The sequence below is a fragment of the Apodemus sylvaticus genome, chromosome 14, assembly GCF_947179515.1.
Source record: "Apodemus sylvaticus chromosome 14, mApoSyl1.1, whole genome shotgun sequence".
NCBI classification, from domain to species: Eukaryota; Metazoa; Chordata; class Mammalia; order Rodentia; family Muridae; genus Apodemus; species Apodemus sylvaticus.
This window is the reverse complement of record NC_067485.1, coordinates 35,662,029-35,681,960: the sequence shown is the minus strand read 5'-3', so window position 1 is coordinate 35,681,960 and position 19,932 is coordinate 35,662,029. Positions and strand designations below refer to the sequence as shown.

General features: G+C 41.9%; 1 pseudogene; it reads left to right on the top strand.

The window, feature by feature from the left end:
- Window positions 1–2,480: 2,480 nt before the first annotated feature.
- On the top strand, window positions 2,481–3,132 carry LOC127664536 (40S ribosomal protein S9-like; annotated as a pseudogene).
- Window positions 3,133–19,932: the final 16,800 nt, after the last annotated feature.

Here is a 19,932-nt window from a genome sequence, read left to right as displayed (position 1 = left end):
GAGGGCATCAGATCCCACTACAGATGGTTGTGAGCCACCATGTGGTTGTGGGAACTGAGCTCAGAACCTCTGGAAAAGCAGTCAGTGCTCTTGCTGAGCCATCTCTCCAGCCCTACTATGTATGATTTTTATTAGGAAGAAAAATATCAGCCAATTGTCTACTTCCTCTAATTTGGGTTTGCGAACCTCCTGCTTCCAAGCTAGCCCTTCCCAGTGAGGACTGAATGATGACTGTGATTACCGGAAGACGATAGCTGTTCTCTCCTAGAACTTCTCCACTGGTTCCTTCTCTTCAGGCCCTTGCTGTCTCTCAAGTCTCATCCTCAGGTCTCTGTCCCCTTCACTTTTTCCCAGCCACACCAATTTCTTAAACCTTAGGCTGGGGTCACCTTCACACAGCGTCCTTCCCAGAGGCTGCCTGTACAACTTCCTCTCAGGCCCTTAGGTTTCCTTACTGAGCTGACGTGAGTTCATGTTAGGAAATGTCACGTGTTTATCTGCTGGCTGACATTCCTATCCATTAAAACAAAAGCCTTTGTGAGATGACTTTGTCTATTTTGGTCGCAGTCATTATTTCTGATTTCCCAAAATGGATCACCAAGTCAGTGCTAAAAAAGGGAAAAGGAGGAGAAATGAATGACTTCCAGGAACAATGATTTGCTTGGAAGAGAATAAAAGTAGGATTGCAGATAAAACAGTGAGAAGATTTAAAGACCACTATTAAGAAATGAGACATCATCGTGAGCATGCACACTTGAGTGCACACACACACAGAGAAGGGGGGGAGAGACACGTGCATATAACAACAATTAAAGAAAAGAGGCCACACAATTGGCAGAGAGCTATGATACATGGGAGAACTTGGAAAAAGGGGAGGAAAGTGGGGAAATGCTATAATTATAATATCACATTTTATTTTCGAAGAAATGAAAGTACAGTTAATGTGTTGAAAAGAACAGAAATCAAAAGCAGCATCCGAGAGCAGAACAGTCTGTTGTGTGCTATGTCCCATTTTTATACACAGTTAAAAGCAAAGGGGTGACTTTCTCTGCGCAATTCACATAATGAGCAAGGGTTGTATGCAAAATGATCCGGGTCCATTAAAGACCAGCTGAGCTTTCCTTGGGGTTGGGCTTGTGGGTTCGTCCCTGCACTTCACTGCATCATTAGATGCATTATGGTCTCTTCTGAGCTCTACAGGACAAATGACGCTGACCGTCGTATGTGGATACTCTCCCTCTCTGCTCTGACTGACTGGGCAGAGGAGCACCAGTTAACCACTCCTATTACCTTCCTTTCCTTCCATGCTGTGTGTCTGTCATCCAATACCTGCGCTCTGACAGCTGCCACGAGTTCAAGGCATTGTGTCGGTGTGGCAGCTGGAGAGGCACTGCTGTGCCCACAGAGAAGGCATGTTCTTCTGCATTCTTTCTTTTCATCGTTAAGCCAGCCAGAGAGACTGAGGTAGGACTGAAGCCAGAGTGCAGGGAAATCATTTGAGTCTGAAGTAGTCACATGCATTTCTTTGAAAGTTGCACAAGCAGAGAAAATATACTACTACTAATAATAGTTTTTTAACTTTTAATATTGTGCCCCTGTGGGAATTAAGATCTGGCAGTACATGCTCAAAGGTTTGCTTTGTTATCTCTCTCTCTCTCTCTCTCTCACACACACACACACACACACACACACACACACACATCTATCTATATATCCATTTTTCTATTATATCTATCTATCTATCTATCTATCTATCTATCATCTATCTATCTATCTATCTATCTATCTATCTATCTATCTATCTATCTATCTATCTAACTATCTACCTGTCTGTTTAGTTTTTTGAGACAGGGTTTCGCTGGGTAGCTCTGGTTGTCCTGGAACTTACTCTGTAGACCAGGATGACCTAGAACCAGGCTGGGATTAAAGGTATGTGTCATCACTGTGTGGCAGGGTGTTACTGCATAATCCAGGTAGGCCCTAAATGGAAGCTCCTCCTGCCTCAATCACCCAGTGTTGGGATCACTAGTGTGGTTTTCACTGGGTACAAAAATTTAACCTTTTCATCATATTTTTTAATTTAAACAATTTCATTATTTATTTGTGTGTATGGGGAGGTGGTGGTGCCCTGGTTGGGGTTACTGTTGCTATGATGAAACACCATGACCAAAACAACTTGGGGAAGAGAGAGTTTATTTGACTTATATGTCTCCATCACAGTCCATCGTTGGAAGAAGAAGGACAATAACTTAAGCAGGGCAGGAATCTGGACGCAGGAGCTGATGTAGAAGCCATGGAGTGCTGGCTATTGGTTTGCTTCTTCTGGCTTGCTCAGCCTGCTTTGTAGTAGAACCCCAAACCAACAGTCCAGGGATGGCTTCACCCACAAGGGACTGGGTCCTCTGTCGTCAACCACTAATTAAGAAAATGTCAGAACACAGGCATGAGTTTGTAGGTGCATCTGGCCTAGAGAAGCAAACATGCCTGTTGCTAGACGCTGGATTTGTCATAAAACCCACAGGGACCCTTGGAGAAATCGTGCCTTGACCAGGACCTGAAGCTGATCAGAGAGTATGGGCTCTGGAACAAATGTTTCCAGGTGTGAAAGGTCAAGATCCTCAAGGCCACCTGGGAACTGTTTACACTGGATAATAAGGACCCACGTAGTGGTTTTGAAGGCAAGGCTCTACTGAGGCGACTTGTTTGCATTGGGGTGCTGGATGAGGGTGAGATGAAGCTGGATTACATCCTTGGCCTGAAGACTGAGGGTTTCCTGAAGAGGCAGCTGCAGTTCCGGATCTTTAAACTGGGCCTGGTCCAATCTATTCACCATGTTGGTAGCTCACCCATCAACAGCAGCCTCCGATTATGGTCTGCAAGCGGATGATGAGCATCCTGTCCTTCGTTGTTGTCCCTCTGGACTTCCAGAAGCATGACGTCTTCTCCCTCTCTTCACCCAGGCGGTGTGAACAGGAAGGATGCCAAGAAGCTGCTAGAGTCAGTGATGATGAGGATGAGGATGAAACGAACATGCCCCAAGTAGAGGCGTTGAGATGGGATGCACGCACATGGAATTCAGAGGACGAGTGGTGTGAGGTGTTTCTCTCCATCCGCCTTGTGGGTCCCGCTTAGGTCGTCGGGTTTGTCAGCCATCACTTTTACCTGCTGAGACATCTTGATGCTGAACCAGGCTCTAAGGCTGTGCTTTCTCCAGGAGGATCTCACTAAACACCAAACTGTCTGCTCTTTCAGGGGGAATTCTAAGCTAATGTACGGCCGTGGGTCTGATCAGTTTGTTCCAGGTCATGGGGCGGGGATCCCTACCTAAGCTATGGGGTGTAACGCTGGCAACACTTTTTGTTACCAGTGACACGTGCCTGGTCTACTGAATTAGGATTCTAACCTCTGTTGTTCTTACAGTGAGTATGGATCCTTCAAATATACTGCAATTCACTTTCTCATTCGGCTGGGACTCTTCTGGAATTGGGGCTGCAATATTTATTTTTTAGGGGTCTATCTCAGTAAAATCCACTGAATGTTAAGGCCACCCATACAGCTTGTTTGATGGAGAATACTTTTCATTCATGGAGGCTGTGAGTCGTGATGTTCTTGCAGCCCTGAGACTACACTAACAGTTGTAGCTATTGAATACCTGGCTCACAAAGTCAGAGCATATATTTCTTCTAGACACTTAAACAGACAAATGTAACAGTAATATGGTTACTCTGCTCTTAACTCCCTGGCAGGTGTGCCCACACTTCTCGATACCACCCCAGTGTTATGGACTCTCGAATGAAACACACCATACACACACACACACACACACACACACACACACACACACACACTTTGTTTTTAATTTGCCCTAAGCAGCTCAATGGCCAAGCCACTCCCAAGTGTCCACACTGCTTTCGCCTCCCCTCTCATACTCCTGAATTATTACTTACTAAAATCTATGTTTCATCTTTGCTACCCCAGACCCAATGGGGGGGGGGGGCTGCAGGGCCGCTCTTCCCCGGATCTTACAGGACTGTGCGCTCTTGCTCCTCCAGCTCTCAGGCCTGATCTTTCTGCTTCCCTGGCACGAAGATTCTAAAACTTCTTCCTCCCTCGGTTCCCTTGCCTGTTCCCAGTTGGCCCAATGGTGATGGAGAGCCATTGGTTGAAATTGACATCGGACAGAGTGCAGTGACAGAGCATAGCATTTATCGATTCCAACAAGCTGTGGCTAAGCGTTTTCTCTGATTTTTACCTCCAGCGGTGATGAGGTAAAGGAGGTCATGGAAGTGGCATTAAAGCGTGTCCTTCACGATAACCTTATCTGTGAAGATGTTTTATTTAGGGTTGCTATTGCTATGATGAAACACCACTTACTAAAGCAAGCTGGGGAGAAAAGGGGTATTTGGCTTACATTTCCATATACTTCCAAAATGCTGATCATCATTGGGGGAACTCAGGGCAGGAACTTCAGCAGGGAAGGAGGAGCGTGTGCAGAGGTCATGGAGGAAGGAGTGCTGCTTACTGGCTTGCTCTTTGAAGCCAGGACCAGCAGCCCAGAGATGGCACCGCCCATAATGGGCTGCTTCCCCATCAACTAACTAAGAAAATTCCATAGAGGCTTGCCTACCACCCAACCTTATGGAGACGTTTTCTTGGTTGAGATTCCCTCCTCTCAGATGACTTTAGTTCATGTCAAGTTGACATGAACTACCCAGCACAGCATTTTTAACTGTGCTTTTTTTTTTATGGGAAATAAGGATTATTTTCTAAACTGGGATTATTCTTGATATTTTAACATGGTTTTGACGTCAGCCAGCAGTCATTCGATATTAAAACAAAGAATTTTATTAGATGCCTTCATGCATAATTTAAATAATAAAATTACAGTGAACCCTGATGCACTCAATGCCCAGCTTAGCGATGGGATAGAAATACCACCTCTGTGGCTTCCTGTTTGTTTCTTCCTCATCACATTCCTCCTGAAAGGAGTAACCCCTGTCCCCCATCTGGTGCTTCCAGACTCTGGTCTACAGCAGTAAGATCTGGGTTTTTGCCTTCTCTCCATTCAAATCTGGGACCCAGGCCTCCAGGATGGGCATAGAGTGCCTGGCAAACTCAGCTTCGGAGCCTGGTTCCCTTCTTGTTCTGGCTCCCGAGGAATTCTGCTGTTTCTGCCAGCTCAGTCATACACTGCACTTCTGCCATCTCCTTTGTAATGTCCCAGAAATGGCTTCTCTGAACGTCTAGTTTACTCTGCTTTACATTAGAGTTCCAAATCATATACTTTAGGAATAATAACCAGTTCTGAAAGAAAATCTTGTAATAGCTTCGGCTTCTATTTGGCGGGCACTTTCTTAGACTGCGTGACTCCGATAATTTCAGGAGAGAGGAAGCCCAGCAAGCTGAGGGTATCCGGGTCAGCCCTGCGCTCGGGACCGTAATGAGGAACAGTGAGGCTTCTAATAATGTGAGGGTGTGGCAAACAGGAAGAGCACTTGAGCATGCTAAGAGAAAACTACTTTAAAGTAACACGTGCTTTTCTGGTGCCAATTTAATGATACTGTCAAAGCAGAATAGTCAGTTATTGGCTTTTTTTTTTAACATAACAGAGTCTAGGAACTTTTCTAGTACCATTTGTTTCTCTGTTTATGTCAGTTTTCCACTTCCTGTTAGCACTCTAGTAAATCCAAACCAGAGTTACATACAGTGCTATCGGGGATCTTGGTTAGTCAGTGAGCAGAGGCAGGAGGATCCTTTGAAGCCAGGAATTCAAGGCTAGCCTGCCACTGAGAAATAAATAAGGGAACAAACCAATTCAATAACTTTGTTGTTTTAAAATAGAGCCGTAGCTTATAAATCAGTGTGGCTCTCACTCTCTCTCCACCCCTCTCTTGTTTCTCAGGGCTGATGGTGGAAGGCGGGATCCTCCCACAGCAGTGCAAGCACTTCCCCACAGGGCTGCCTCTCTCCTTCTGGAGAACCAATATCAGGCTGGAGTGACTCTCACAAGTGACTTAAATACTGCATTCAGTTACGATCCATTCGGGGAGCCCAATTCTTAATTCAGTTTAGCAAAAGAGCTCTCTGAGATTTCCTCTCTACAAATCGCTATTATATTTCTATGATTTTTCTCTGGCCATGTACAATTAATTTGTTTTGAATTGTTGTACAATAGCCCATTGTAGAAAGAGAAAACTATCAACCCATGTTTTCCTACTATTGAATATGTTGGCTGTTTCTAAGTTTTAATTTTTTGAAAAACTCTGTGTGTATATGTGTGTGTGTGTGCATATTGCATATAAACATGCATATCTCTGTGTGTGTGCATGTTGCATATACACATGCATATCTGTGTGTGTGTGCATATTGCATATAAACATGCATCTTTCTGTGTGTGTGCATGTTGCATATACACATGCATATCTCTGTGTGTGTGCATATTGCATATAAACATGCATATCTCTCTGTGTGTGTGCATGTTGCATATACACATGCATATCTGTGTGTGTGCGTTGTGTGTAGGTCAGAGCACGACCGTGGTTGTCATTCTCAAGAATGCTGTCCACTTCCTTTTGGACAGGGTCTGCCGCTGGCCTGAAGCTTTCCATTTAGGTTAGACCGGCCGGCCAATGGGCCCCAGAGATTGTTCTATCTCATCTCCCTAGGACTGGGATTACAAGTCACAGTCCTGTGCATGCAACATTTGGGGAACTGCATGTAGGTCTTCACACAAGGCATGCTTTACCAGCTGTGTTACCTCAGCCTAGGGCTTCACTCTTATGCATAGCACTGGTTGGGACATGACTGTGATTTCTGTAGGCACTCCTGCTTTATATCATAAGAGTTCTTCATTCTTGCCAACCTTGTGGCTTGCTTAATTTGCACTTCCATGATTTCTGAGGCCGAGAACATCACCCTGGCTGTGTTTCTTCTTCTGTGAAACACTTGCCTTAAGATTTTGTTAGCATTTCCATGGTAGTGTTTGTTTTTTTAAAAATTTGTTTCATATTTAGACTTTATGTACTCTGTATATGAGTCATTTGTCGGTTATATTTGTTATAAAGAATTCTCCTAGAGTCTAAACATATTCTTTTTTGAACAGTTTGCATTTGAATGACTGGAAAGGCAGTGGACACTTTCTGCCAAGCCTGACAATATAATGAGTTTGATGTCTTAGACCCATGTGGTAGAAGGAGGGAACCAAGTCCTGCCAGTTGTTCTCTGAGTACCACAGGTTTGCCCCAGCAAAAGGATGTATGTGTGTACACACACACACACACACACAAAACACACATACTTATACAGAAACACACACACATACACACACAGAGACACATAGACACACACACAAAGAAATAAAATGACATTATGTAGAGCACGAGATAGATCTGTTTTCATTTTTTTAATTGATGGCTAATTGTCCCATAACCATATATTGATTAGTTTCTACTTTTCCTAGTGACAAATCTTCAATGTTGTCTTTACAACAAATTGCATAGGTTTTCCCCAGGTTCCAGTTTCTATTTTCTTTGTCCATTTTTATATCTCTATGTAAAAATTATGCTTTCTGAATTTCAGTAGCTCTATATTAAATTTAGATGTATGGTGTGCCAATTTACTTTTGTTCCTTTTCTGTTTCTTCCTCAGGGGTATTTTATTTATTATTAGCCTTTTATTATTCTACATAAATTTAAGAGCCATCTTGTCCCGTTGAGATTTTTGGCAGGAATTATTTAGAATATATACATCAAACTATGAAGCATTTCTATTTCTTCTTTAATTTTTCGTTCACTTGTTTACTTAGCGAGTATTCATTGCTATTTCGAAAAGTTCTGGGAGCAGGGGATGAGGGAACATGACCTCCAAACACACTGTAGTAGGAGGCAGCAGATCAGACATAATCAAGAATTAGCAAGGATAGCAAACCTTTTAGACATTTATCACATTTTACACCCTTTTTTCTGATAGGTTTATATACATTGATAAATAGACCATGGGAAACTATTTGAATTAGATGTTATTGCAAAAAAGAACATTGAGGTCCACAATAAAAAACAATATTGATACAACAACAACAAAAAAAAATCACACGACAGAAGTACACAGAGAAGTGTAATGAACTTGAATAGGTAGCAAACAAGACCAAAGAACAAATAATAGTACAATTTTTTAACAAGAATGAGTCAATGGATTCATTACTGAAGGGACATACTGGCACAGTATCGTTACCTAGAAATGTGTTGGGTCACATTTGCAGGTATGCTGTGATACACGCAGTCTGTGGGTCACAGGTTGAACATACTTGAAAGAATGATCCTGACTGTCAGATACTCACTAGGGTCTTAGAGCATATCTCGTGTGTGTGTGTGTGTGTGTGTGTGTGTGTTTGTGTGTGTAATATACAAATGAAACACACAAATATATATACACTTATGATGAGGTTTAACTTATAGACTAGACATTCTAAGAGATTTACATTAATAACTAATAATAAAATAAAAATTTGGGGCTGGGCAGATGGCTCCATGGTTAAGAGCACTGACTGTTCTTTCAGAGATCCTGAGTTCAATTTCCGACAACCACATGGTGGCTCACAAGCATCTGTAATGGTATCCTATGCCCTCTTCTGGTGTGTCTGAAGACAGAGACAGTGTACTCATACACATAAAATAGATAAAATAAAATGAAAACTTAAAAATATATTGCAACTGAATTATTAGCATTCCTACTCATATGCTTCGGGGCCATCATTTAAGGATGACTTCTATGCAAGCATTGTGCTGTTGTAACAACGGATAGTTGCATCTGTAGGTGAGATGGCTGCTGGGACAGTAACAGGAGGGTAGTGCACACAGCACGGACTCACTGACACAGGAGTAGTTTATGTCCTGGGTGGGATGGACCAAGACAGTGAGATCTCATCAAACTACTCAGAGCCATGTGCAACTTAAACATTGGAGACCGTTTATTACTGGACTTTTTTCATTTAGTATCTTCAGACTGCAGACCAGGTGACAGAAAAACTGCATGAAGAAAAACTGTGGCTAAGGTGAGGGGTCTGCTATGTATTATATTTCTAAAGGGGGGTATTATCTTTCTCCCACCTTACAGCTCTATTGTTCTTTTATGCCTGCCATGTTCAAGCTACCCTAGCACAGTTGGGATAACTGGATGGTCTTCTTTGCACCTAGGGGATCCTCCAGGGGCATGGAGGAGCAGAAGAGTCAAGATATTTCGACGCCATTTTGTATACTATGGCTACACAGGTGATGGGAGCGAACAGGAGACTGAGGAGTGAGGCAGTCTGGGAATTCTCAAGAGCCATGTGGCTACACCAGTCCTTCAGACGCGGATGTAAATTAGAGGCAATGGTTTGTCAGTTAGGGGCAGCTGCTTCGCCATGTATTGCTGACCTTGATTTAGGCATTTGAATTTGATTATATCTGATTGACTCGGATATCCAAATCTGCTTTTTGACAGGGAAACCAAAAAGAACAAAAGAATCTGCTTTCAAGATTCTTTGGGGGAACACTCAGGGGTATATGCTACTTTTCTTTTGTGCATACATCAAAATATTGCCTTTAAAGCAATGAAGGCTTGTCAGTGTGCTAGAGTGCCAACTGCCTCTCATCCCTGTCCCTCAGTGGGGAACTGGGAAGGAGAAGAAAGGATTACTCTGCGGGTGCAGCAAGCCAGCTTTGCTGGGATTGGTTCTGAAGGACAACTGCAGCTGCTTTGCTGACCTTTCAACCACAGAGCAGATAGAATTAAGTGAGTCTTAAAACGGAAACATTCTGTGTAGAGGGGAAAAAAAACCACAGCAAACTGTCATTGCCATCTAGAAACGAACTTATTTGTGCTGTCTTATAGGTCTCCAAAACCTAACTATTCAAAAATTCCAGTTTGGGTAATGTCATAGCAAATGGTATTATTATCTTTTAAATCTTCCCCCCCCCTTGTACTATTGCAATAATTTGAAATAGATCAAGCAGCTGGCTCAGTCTTTGAGAAGTGGTTGTTTCATGGCTAAGTTGACTTCAAATTCAGCAGCCACCAGCTTTGCCAAGGATTTACTTTGAACATTTCAATGACAAGTGACGAAGTCCTCATGTTCGAGTGTTTTCTGATGTTAAGTCACATCCAGAGAACTTGGGTAAGAGGAAAAGAAAAAGAAAGCCCGCTGGCCATGCGTGCTGTTTGTTTCCATGTGACACGTAAGGTTCCTGCCAGATGCTCACGTTTCATCTTGTCTGAATAAAAGTCTTTCTTATTTGGGAATGTCAATATCATTTAACAGCAAAAGCAATATAATTATGCTATTCAATAAATGTTTAACCAGAGACAGACATTTTCAACTCACGGAGAACTTACCAGAGTGTACCTTTTAGCAATTTAGTAGTTAAATTAGTTTTTAAAAAAATTCCAACATCTGGTGAGCAGTCTCTAATTTCTGAAGTTTGGAACGAAAAGCCACTGCACAAATTCATCGCTATGAACAATTTGCCGGCTGTTTACCTTAATGCCAATCTTGCCCCTGTACCAGACAAATATATTTCAAACCTGTTTTTCAATTCAGATTTCTGGGCATGAAATTAATGCCATTCCACTCGCCAGCTGTCGCCTGTGTTTGGAGATGTCATCCTTCTCTTGGGGGAGTAGAGCCAATCATGTTACAGAAAGACAATGTAATTAATGGCCACGCCATCAACTGCTGTTTGATGCTGATATGTAGACACTGGAGTGCAAAGGAAGAAGGGTGGGGCGGGTTATCTGCTTTGCCTCAGGTGATAGCTTCAATTTTCTCTTTTCTGTGCTTGGTAAGTTTGAGAGAATAATGAACAACCTTGTGTATAGGTCTCTTATAAAGCTTATAAACACACAATAGAGTGCCCAGCCCTTCCCAGGCCTGTCAACAGTCAGCAGCAACAACAGACTGAAGTACTTAGGTTGTTCCCTATTTTAATCAAGTTGCCAAAACCCTCCTTTTCACTTTCTTTCAAAAAAAAGGTTTTTTTTTGTTTTTTTTTTTTATGGCTCAGTTAATTCACATGCCTGATTTACCCTGTCGAGCCTCAGCTCGCTTTGAAATACATGACATCAGACATTGACATACATCAGGGGTCAAAACTCAGATCTTCATTGGAGTAGTACCTTGCACTGATTAGGAATGTTTCTAAGGAGCATGGGGTGTGCACACATTCTTAGCATGTGTTCTCGAAGAAGTCACTTGAATTTTCAAAGACAAGGCTAAGCTTCGGTTTATGGATAAGAAAATAAAGATGAAGGAGCTTGTGGAAGCCTTATTGGAAGGCTGGTGTTTACTTGATCTTACTGGAAGGCTGGGCGAACATCCCTATCATTTGCTATTTCATGTGGATCACTGTTACAGTGCACTTTCCTCCCATAAGCCGAGGGAAAGTTGTAGATTCACAGATACAATGAACGTATATGGCTCCTAGAAAATTCCTTTTGAAACAAGTACCGTTGTACACACAGAATGGAAAAATTTACTTTCTTTGAAGCAGAACTAGGTTTGTTTTTTTACTGGAACACTTTACTGGAAGTGTGCTCCGATAGGCCACTTGTCCTGGGAGAGGAGATGGCCAAGGACAGCTAAAGATTCTCACAGTATCTCTAGTGGGGCTTTGTTCTCTGGACTGAGTCATGTTTGATAGATAAATTTTTTGAAAGGAATTTTTACATGCCACAGTCAAGAGGACTTTGGGAAAGAAAAACCTTGAGAATAATAACACTGCTTAAATGGGACCCCGAATGGGCTAGGGATATAGCTCAGCACTCACTCAGCATGCACTGCGTCCTGGGTCCACTCCTGACACTGAAAATGTGGAGTGGGACATTACTGTCCTTCTGAGAACTGAGCAGCCTTTTACTCACAAGTCCCTAGAGAACAATCTGGTTCTCATTCTTGGCTGCTGCAAGTGGGTTTGGTTTGAAGATAAGAAGCCTGAGTGGGATTTAGAGATGGCATAGAATTTTGGCTAACATGCCCAGTACGGATGTCCTTACATACAGATTACAAGTACATTATGGCGAGGGGTATAGTTGGGCCTGGGGTGTTGGCCCACAGCTTGTAAATTCAAGACTTGGTCTCCAGCCTGTGACATTAGTAGGAGGTGAGGGAACGTTTAGATTTGGGCCGGACAGGGAAGAAGCTAAGTCATCGGGAAGGTGGCATCCGTGAAAAGGATGCTGTGGCCCTGTCTCCTTGCCATCTTCTTTCCTTCCTGGTACCCCACACTTGGCAACACTGTTCCCTCTCCTCTCCCCATAAGCGCCAAAAAGTGGAACCTCTGTGGACTGAAACTGTGAAATCTCTCTCTCTCTCTCTCTCTCTCTCTCTCTGTCTCTCTGTCTCTCTCTCTAATTATGTCATAGGTGTACACAATATATCAGTATAGGTGCATACAATTTATCAATATAGGGGCATATAATATGTCAATATAGGTGTATACAATATATCAGTATAGCTGTATATAATATGTCAATATAGGTGTATACAATTTATCAATATAACTGTATACAACACATCCACTACTACTCCTTTCTCTTTTAAATGAACTTATCTCTGGTATTTTGTCATAATTACAGAATATAAGTAATAGAAGGACAAAACAGCAGGTAATCTAATGATACAGCAAGATCATTAGATTATGCCAGATGATGTCCTGCTACTGTGGTGGAACATAAGATGTCTCCTGACATATTAAAACAGGGATGGATTGGGACAAGGGAGATGCACGTCAAAGGTTTACGGTGGCAGTTAGACCAGAGGGTTGAATTCACTGAGCTTTATGGTAAAATATTACATAATAATAATAATCATATACTGTACATTTCAAAACAACCAAAAAGACAGATTCTAATATTCTAGTCACATCAAAAAATGATAAACTGGGGCTCTTGAGGTGTGATACAGTGGTAGAGTCTTCAACCATCAGAACTAGAAATTGAGAAAAAAAAAAGACAAGTTGGTGAGATAACAGACAAGTTTATGAGATTGATTGACTTTCCGTGTTACTTACCTACAATTGGTCAAAACACCACTGCACCCTGTGAACACACAAATAGGTATTTGCTAATCAAAACTGAACAAAATAAACCACATATCCCCCTTTATGTGTTGAAGTTCTTCCTGATTTAGGTTTCAGGCCACTGGCAGCCTTCTAACTGACCGCAGCTCCTTTCCCCATGTGGATAAAGCAATGACGTTAACATTGTGTTTGGAATTAAACATTATGTACTGAGTAGATGTTATAAGACCAACACACGAGAAGACGATTTACGTGAAGATGCTGGGAATGTGGCTCTATGTGAAGAAGCGATGATGTCTTTTTTGTCTCCTAATACATGATGGGTGTGACGTATGCAGTAGTTAGCATTATCATTGCCACCATTGCCTCTGACAGCGCCCTGTCAAAAACAGGAAGCAGGAGCGACACATCTGCCAGTTATAGACAGTTACCCTCAGAAGCGAACTAGTCTTTAGGTCCTCCGAGGATTCTGGTTTTATTGGCTGGGCATTTTCAGAGGTTGTGGGTGATACAGCTGAGGTGGACTTAAAAAAAAATCCCTATCAGAGTTTGCATCAACAACAGAGAGCAGGAAAGAGGGAAGACTATGAGGATTTAAATGACTGTTGTGTGGGTGAAGTTTTCCATTGTGATGGTCTTTGAAGAAAGCGCTTCAAATATTTAACAGAAGCACAGCAATTGCAAACAGGCATGGGTGCCTTCGTCACATTCCCTATTTGATCCTTGGTGGGTTTTTCCTTCTGTTGCCACTGGTCTGACTAGAGAGCTTGTTTTTCTATTGAAGTCTTATCATTTCTTCTGCTTGGTTAAGGCATGAACTACCACTTCCTCCTCTCTCACTCTCATCTCTCTAGGCCCACCCAGTCTTTAGCCATCAGAATCTCTGCCTCTTCTCCCACATCACGAGTATTCTATGATCTCCCCAGTTGTATACTTTTAACTGGTGATGAGAGAGTAGTTTCCATAGGACCTTGTCATCTATCTTTCCTTTGGGTTAACCCGCCCCATGCCTCCTTTTCTCTCCCATACTTGTGTGCCCCGGTCTGCTTAAACCATTTGCCCCCATTTCTCACCTCTCTGCTTCTGTCCTATGTATAATTTCCTTCCTTCCTCCTTTGATGCACACCCCCAAGAGCTCTTTGTGACTTCCCAGCTTCTCCTTGTGTCCCTAAGTTAAACAGCCAGAACTGAAATTTGATGTTAGGATCCACATATGAGGAAGAGCATATGACGTTGGTCTTTCTGGTGTCAGTAGCCTCTTTTTAAAATTTCCCATTCTATCTATTCACCTGCAAATATAATGGCTAATTTTTTCCTTACTCCTGAGCAGTATTTCATTGTGCATATGTAATGCATTTTTCATATCCATTTATTTACTGATAAACATCTAGGTTGATTCTATTTCTTAGTTATTGTGAATAGGGCAGCAATGAACATCAGTGTACAAGTATCCTTGTAGCAGGCTATCATCATGGTTGTTTAACTGGGTCCCTTGGCAGTTCGATTTCAAGTGTTTTGAAAAGACTGATTTCCAAGTTGGCACTACTTTATACTCTTGACCCTGTTGCTACATTCACACCAGCATTTGTTGTCTGTATTCCTGATGATGGCCGTCTAACTGGGATCAGATGGACTACTAAAGTAATTTAAATCTGCATATCTCTGATGCCCTAGGATCACTTTCAAAAGTGTTAATATTCACTGTGTTTCTTCTTTTGAGAGTTTTCTGTTCATTCCCATCTTTTAAAATTGTGCCGTTCATTTTCTTAATGTTCACTTTCTTTTCCATTCTTTGTGTATTAGTTTTTGTTAACTCCATACAAACCTACACATGTCTGAGAAGAGGAAATCTCAACCAAGGAACCAACTCTATCATATTGGCCTGTGGGCATGTCTGTAGAGCATTGTTTTGATTGGTGATTGATATGGGAGGGCCCATATCACAGTGGGTGGTCCTACCCTTGTGGTCCTGGGAGACATAAGAAAGGTAGCTGACCCTGAGCCTGGGAGCAAACCAGTAAACTGTGTTCCTTCATTTCTCTGCCTCTGCTGAAGCTCCTGCCTGCCCTGACTTTTGTCAATCTCTGATTGGGGTGTGTACTCCAAATAAACCCTTTCCTCCCCAAGTTGCTTTGTTATGTTTTTTCCCCCACAGAAACAAAAAGCAAACTAAGACAAAAAGTGGACAAAGATTTTCCACCATTCAGTGGGTTCCTCATTCATGCATTTTCTGTTGTTCTTTGCTGTAGAAAAATTTTGAGTTTTATACTCAGACACTCCTTATCTGCAACCATAAGAATACTCCTTATTTTGCCCTTCATCAGTTTCAGGATAGCAATCTTATGTTGAGGTTCTCTGCCCATTTGGAGTTCAGTTTTACACAGAGTGAGAGATAAAGGCTTGGCTTAGCTTGCATGCAGACATCCAGTTTTCCCAGCAACATTTTCTGAAGAGGTTGTCTTTTCTCCAGTGTGTATACATTTTGCATCTTTGTCAAAGATCAAGTAATTGTAGTTGTTTGGACTTCTATCAGGACCTTCTTTGATCTGTGTGTCTGCTTCTGTGCCAGTATCATGCTGTTTTGATTATTATGGCTCTGTAGTCCCGTTGAAACCAGGACGGTGATAACTTCAGCACAGTATTTCACTTGTTCATCATTGTAACTAAGGTGAGACAGAATCTCAGCGTAGCTTTGATCTGCATTTGAATTTGTAAGTATGTTGAAAACCTTTAAAAATAATTACTGACCACTTAAACGTATTCTTTGGTTGTTTAAAAAAAGAGTTTATTGATTGATTGATTGACTGATTGATTGGTGGGAATTGAACTCAGGCCCTGAGCCATCTCTCCAGCCCCAAACTTATTCTTTTGAGAACTCTCTGCTGGGATCTATAGCTGACTTTGGATGGGTTGTTTGTTTTCTTGTAGTTGTTGAGTTCTGTGTATTGTCTAGTTCTATTTTCTCAGTCTTCCTAACACTGTGACTCTTTAATACAGTTCCTCATGTTGTAGTGACCACCAACAATAAAATTATTTGTTGCTACTTCATAATGGTAATTTGCTATTGTTACGAATTGTAATGTAATTATTTTGGGGGATAGAGGCTTGGCAAAGACATCCTGCCCCACAGGTGGAAAACCACTGTCCTAGATGCTCATCTTGTGTCAGATATAGATCTAGTATAAACATTTTTTTTTATTCTGCATGTTGTTCTTCACTCAGTTACCTGCTTCCTTGGCTGCATGGAAGCCTTTCTAATTTCATGAGGTCCAACTTGTTGACTGTTGGCCTTATTTCCTGAGCAACTGGAGTCCTATTCAGAAAATCTTTACCTCTGCCTGTAACTTGATGTGTTTCACTTAACAGCTGCCTATTGGCTCTCTTCTCACCATTTATCTATTATCTATCAATGTTTATCTATCATATAATTACCATATGTCTGTCATATGTATATCACCTATATATTTATTGTTTAGAAAGATTCATATCCCTTTATCTTTAAGACTTCTATCTTAGTTAGGGTTTTATTGCTGTGAAGAGACCCCATGACCGAGGTAAATCTTATAAAAGAAAACATTTAATTGGGGTTGTCTTACAGTTTCAGAGGTTTAGTCCATTATCATCATGGCGGGAAGCATGGCACAGTCCAGGCAGACATGGTACTGTAAGAGCCAAGAGTTCTGTATCTTGATCCAAAGGCAGCAGCAGGAGGCTGTCTCCTGCTGACAGTCAGGAGTAGGGTCTCTTCCACATGTGGTGGAGTTTGAACATAGGAGACATCAAAGACCACCCACACATCAATGACACACTTCCTCCAACAAGGCCATACCTCCTTCAGTAAGGCCACACCTCCTAATGTGATGCTTCCTATGGGCCAAGCATTTTCAAGCCACCACATCATCTATCTTCTGTTTGTCATCTGGTTATCATTCATTTGCTTTCTATCATCTATTAATATCTAGGTACATTCATCAATTACCCATCAACTCTTACTCTACTTATCATTTGTCTATTTATCATCTATTAGTTATTATCAATCTTCTAGCTAGCTAATATCATATATCTGCCACTTTTCTATATATTATATATCTATTAATCTATCTATCTATCCATCTACTTATCTATTTAGCTATGTTTATTTAAAAGCTTAAAAATACTTATTGTCTCAGTTTTTCACTTGGGTAGCTTTATATTGACACAGAATTGCTCCTGTCTAATGGAAATACAGGGACAGAGTAGAACAGAGACTGAAGAAAAGGCTATCCAGAGACTGCCCTACCTGGGGATCCATCCCAAATGCAGACACCAAACCCAGACACTATTGCAGATGCCAACAAGTGCTTGCTGATAGGACCCTGATGCAGCTGTCTCCTGAGAAGCTCTGCCAGATTCCTACCAATACAGATGTGGATACTCTTAGCCATCTGATGGAGCACAGGAACCCTAATGGAGGAGTTTGGGGAAGGACTAAAGGAACTGAAGGGACCTTATCTGGCACCAATGGGAGGGGAGACCTTTGGTCCTGTGAAGGCTTGATGCCCCAGTGTAGAGGAATGCTAGGATGGTGAGGTGGGAGTGGGTAAGAGAGCACCCTTGAAGAAACAGGGTAAGGAGGGATGGGATAGGGGGTTTTCAGAGGGGAACCTGGAAAGGGGATAACATTTGAAATGTAAATAAATAAAATATCCAATTAAATATAAAAGGCATACTCAGGAAAGGAGAAGCTCCAAGTTGGAGTATATACTCAAACATGAAGCAAGAAAGCCAGAACTCCAGAAAAGATTCAATGTTCTTGAAGTTGTTGCATTTCAGATGTGGTAGAGGCACAGGCATGGGGCAGCCTGTGGATGGCGGAGTTCTATCCCCAATGAAAACACAGCTTTGCTTTGAGGTGAAGGGCAGAGCAAAGGAGCAGGAGGCTGTATTACAAAGGGAGGGTATTTGGGGAGACATACAAGAATCTGAGATGATCAGCCCTCTGGATAAAACCTTCAATTCCTGCTCCCAGGTAACTTCTTCCCTTGACAGTATAAACACTCTCTGAAGAGTATATTCAAAGAATCCTCCATCTCACATGCAAAAGCTCTTTGGTGCATGTACCCAGGAAATTTGCCCAGAGAAGGGTACTGATTCTCTTCAGCTGTAAGCCCTAGCCAACTCTAATTACTTCCAGGCCCTTAATAAGAAACGTGACAGCAGAGTGCACATGGAAGAATACAAGGTTAATTCTGAAGGAAATAATCTGAAAGGTTGATAGAGTCTCACCAATTTGATCTGGCAGAAGCTAGAGAGAATTATGGGGTGTGCTGGCTAGTCTTCTATCAACTTGACGCAGCACTAGAGTTATCTGAATGGGGGGAATTTCAACTGAGTAAAGGCCTCCATAATCTGGCTGTAAGATATTTTCTTAATTAGCGATTGCTGGGGGAGGGCCCAGCCCATTGTGGGTGGTACCATCCTGGGCTGGTGGTCCTAATTTTCAATGAGAAAGCAGGCCGAGCACACCATGGCATCAAGCTAAAATGCAGCACTCCCCCATGGCTTCTATATCAGCTTCAGTCTCCAATATTCTGCCCTGACTGAATTCTTGTCTTGATTTCCTTCAATGATGAACAGTGCTGTAGAAATGTAAGCCAAACAAATTATTTCCTCTGAAAGTTTCTTTCATGGTGTTTCATCACAGCAACAGCAACCCAAACTAAGAGACAGGGTACATTCTAAAGGTGTGGTACCAGTAAAAATGAACTAGAAGGATGAGTTGGGCTTTAGGTACACATTCAAGATGCACAATTTGTTGTGTTTGGCATTAGTCTACTGGGGCAGCTTGTGAAGTCCAGACTCATGGGACTCATCCTCAGAGTTTAAGTACTGGAACTTCCAGACCCAACTTTCCAGAAATAGGAGGGTTGTGTTAGACCTGTTAGGGACAGCATCCTCAACTGCCTTTTTGTATCTGTTCCCTCTATTTTGCAGGCCTGAAAGAGAGCAGCATCCTCACCACCCTGCAAGACTGATGTGATGACCTCCCTGGAGTGAGTTTTAATGATCAATGTAATTCAGGAAAACATATTTTTTGCCCGCTCATCTAACACTGTGGAATTATTATTACAAATCACCTGTCCTGGGCTCACAGGACCTCTTTGAAATGTGGATAGAATAATAAGGACTGTGTGGTCAGGTGGCCGTGTGCTCCCCAAGATAGCAAATACAGAGGAAAGGAAAAGCTGGAGATGCTATTAGAATGTATAGTCAAATGTGAAGATTGTTCATAATGTTCCTGTATTGCCCTTCTTTCTACATTGGATGTGCAGCGAGTCTCTCTATTTCCCATGCTAGCTCCTCATGTTTCCTCTCTTGATCAGTTTGGCTTGGAGTTATCCCATTTTGCTGAGCTTCCCAATCCTCCTTATTTTTATTGTTGTTTTAAATATGCTCTATGATTTCTTTGTATCAATTTTCTCTGCTGACCTAGAGCAACTGGGAAGCCTCATGAACATTAGTGGACAATGAGGAGGGCCACAGTCCTTTCCACAGTTCCTGACAGACATTCTTTGTGTTCCAGCAAGATATTCTCCATTGTACCATATTCCTCTAGAGTGTAGTTCTCTAGAGAAATGAATGACTATATATTATAAAAGGAAATTTATTAGACTTAAGGTTTACATGATAGAGGTTGGGCAGTCCAATAAGCAGGCAGGGCATACAGTTGCAGGAACAGGAAACAAAGACTTTGCTAGTGTGTTACTAGGGATGATAATGGGTGATACAATTTCTATTTCCAGTACTGATTCTTAACTTTGTGAATCCTGACTAAGGGAGAAATAGAAAATGTATATTGAATCATAGGTGAGAAAACATATGCCTTTTGGACAACTCTGCC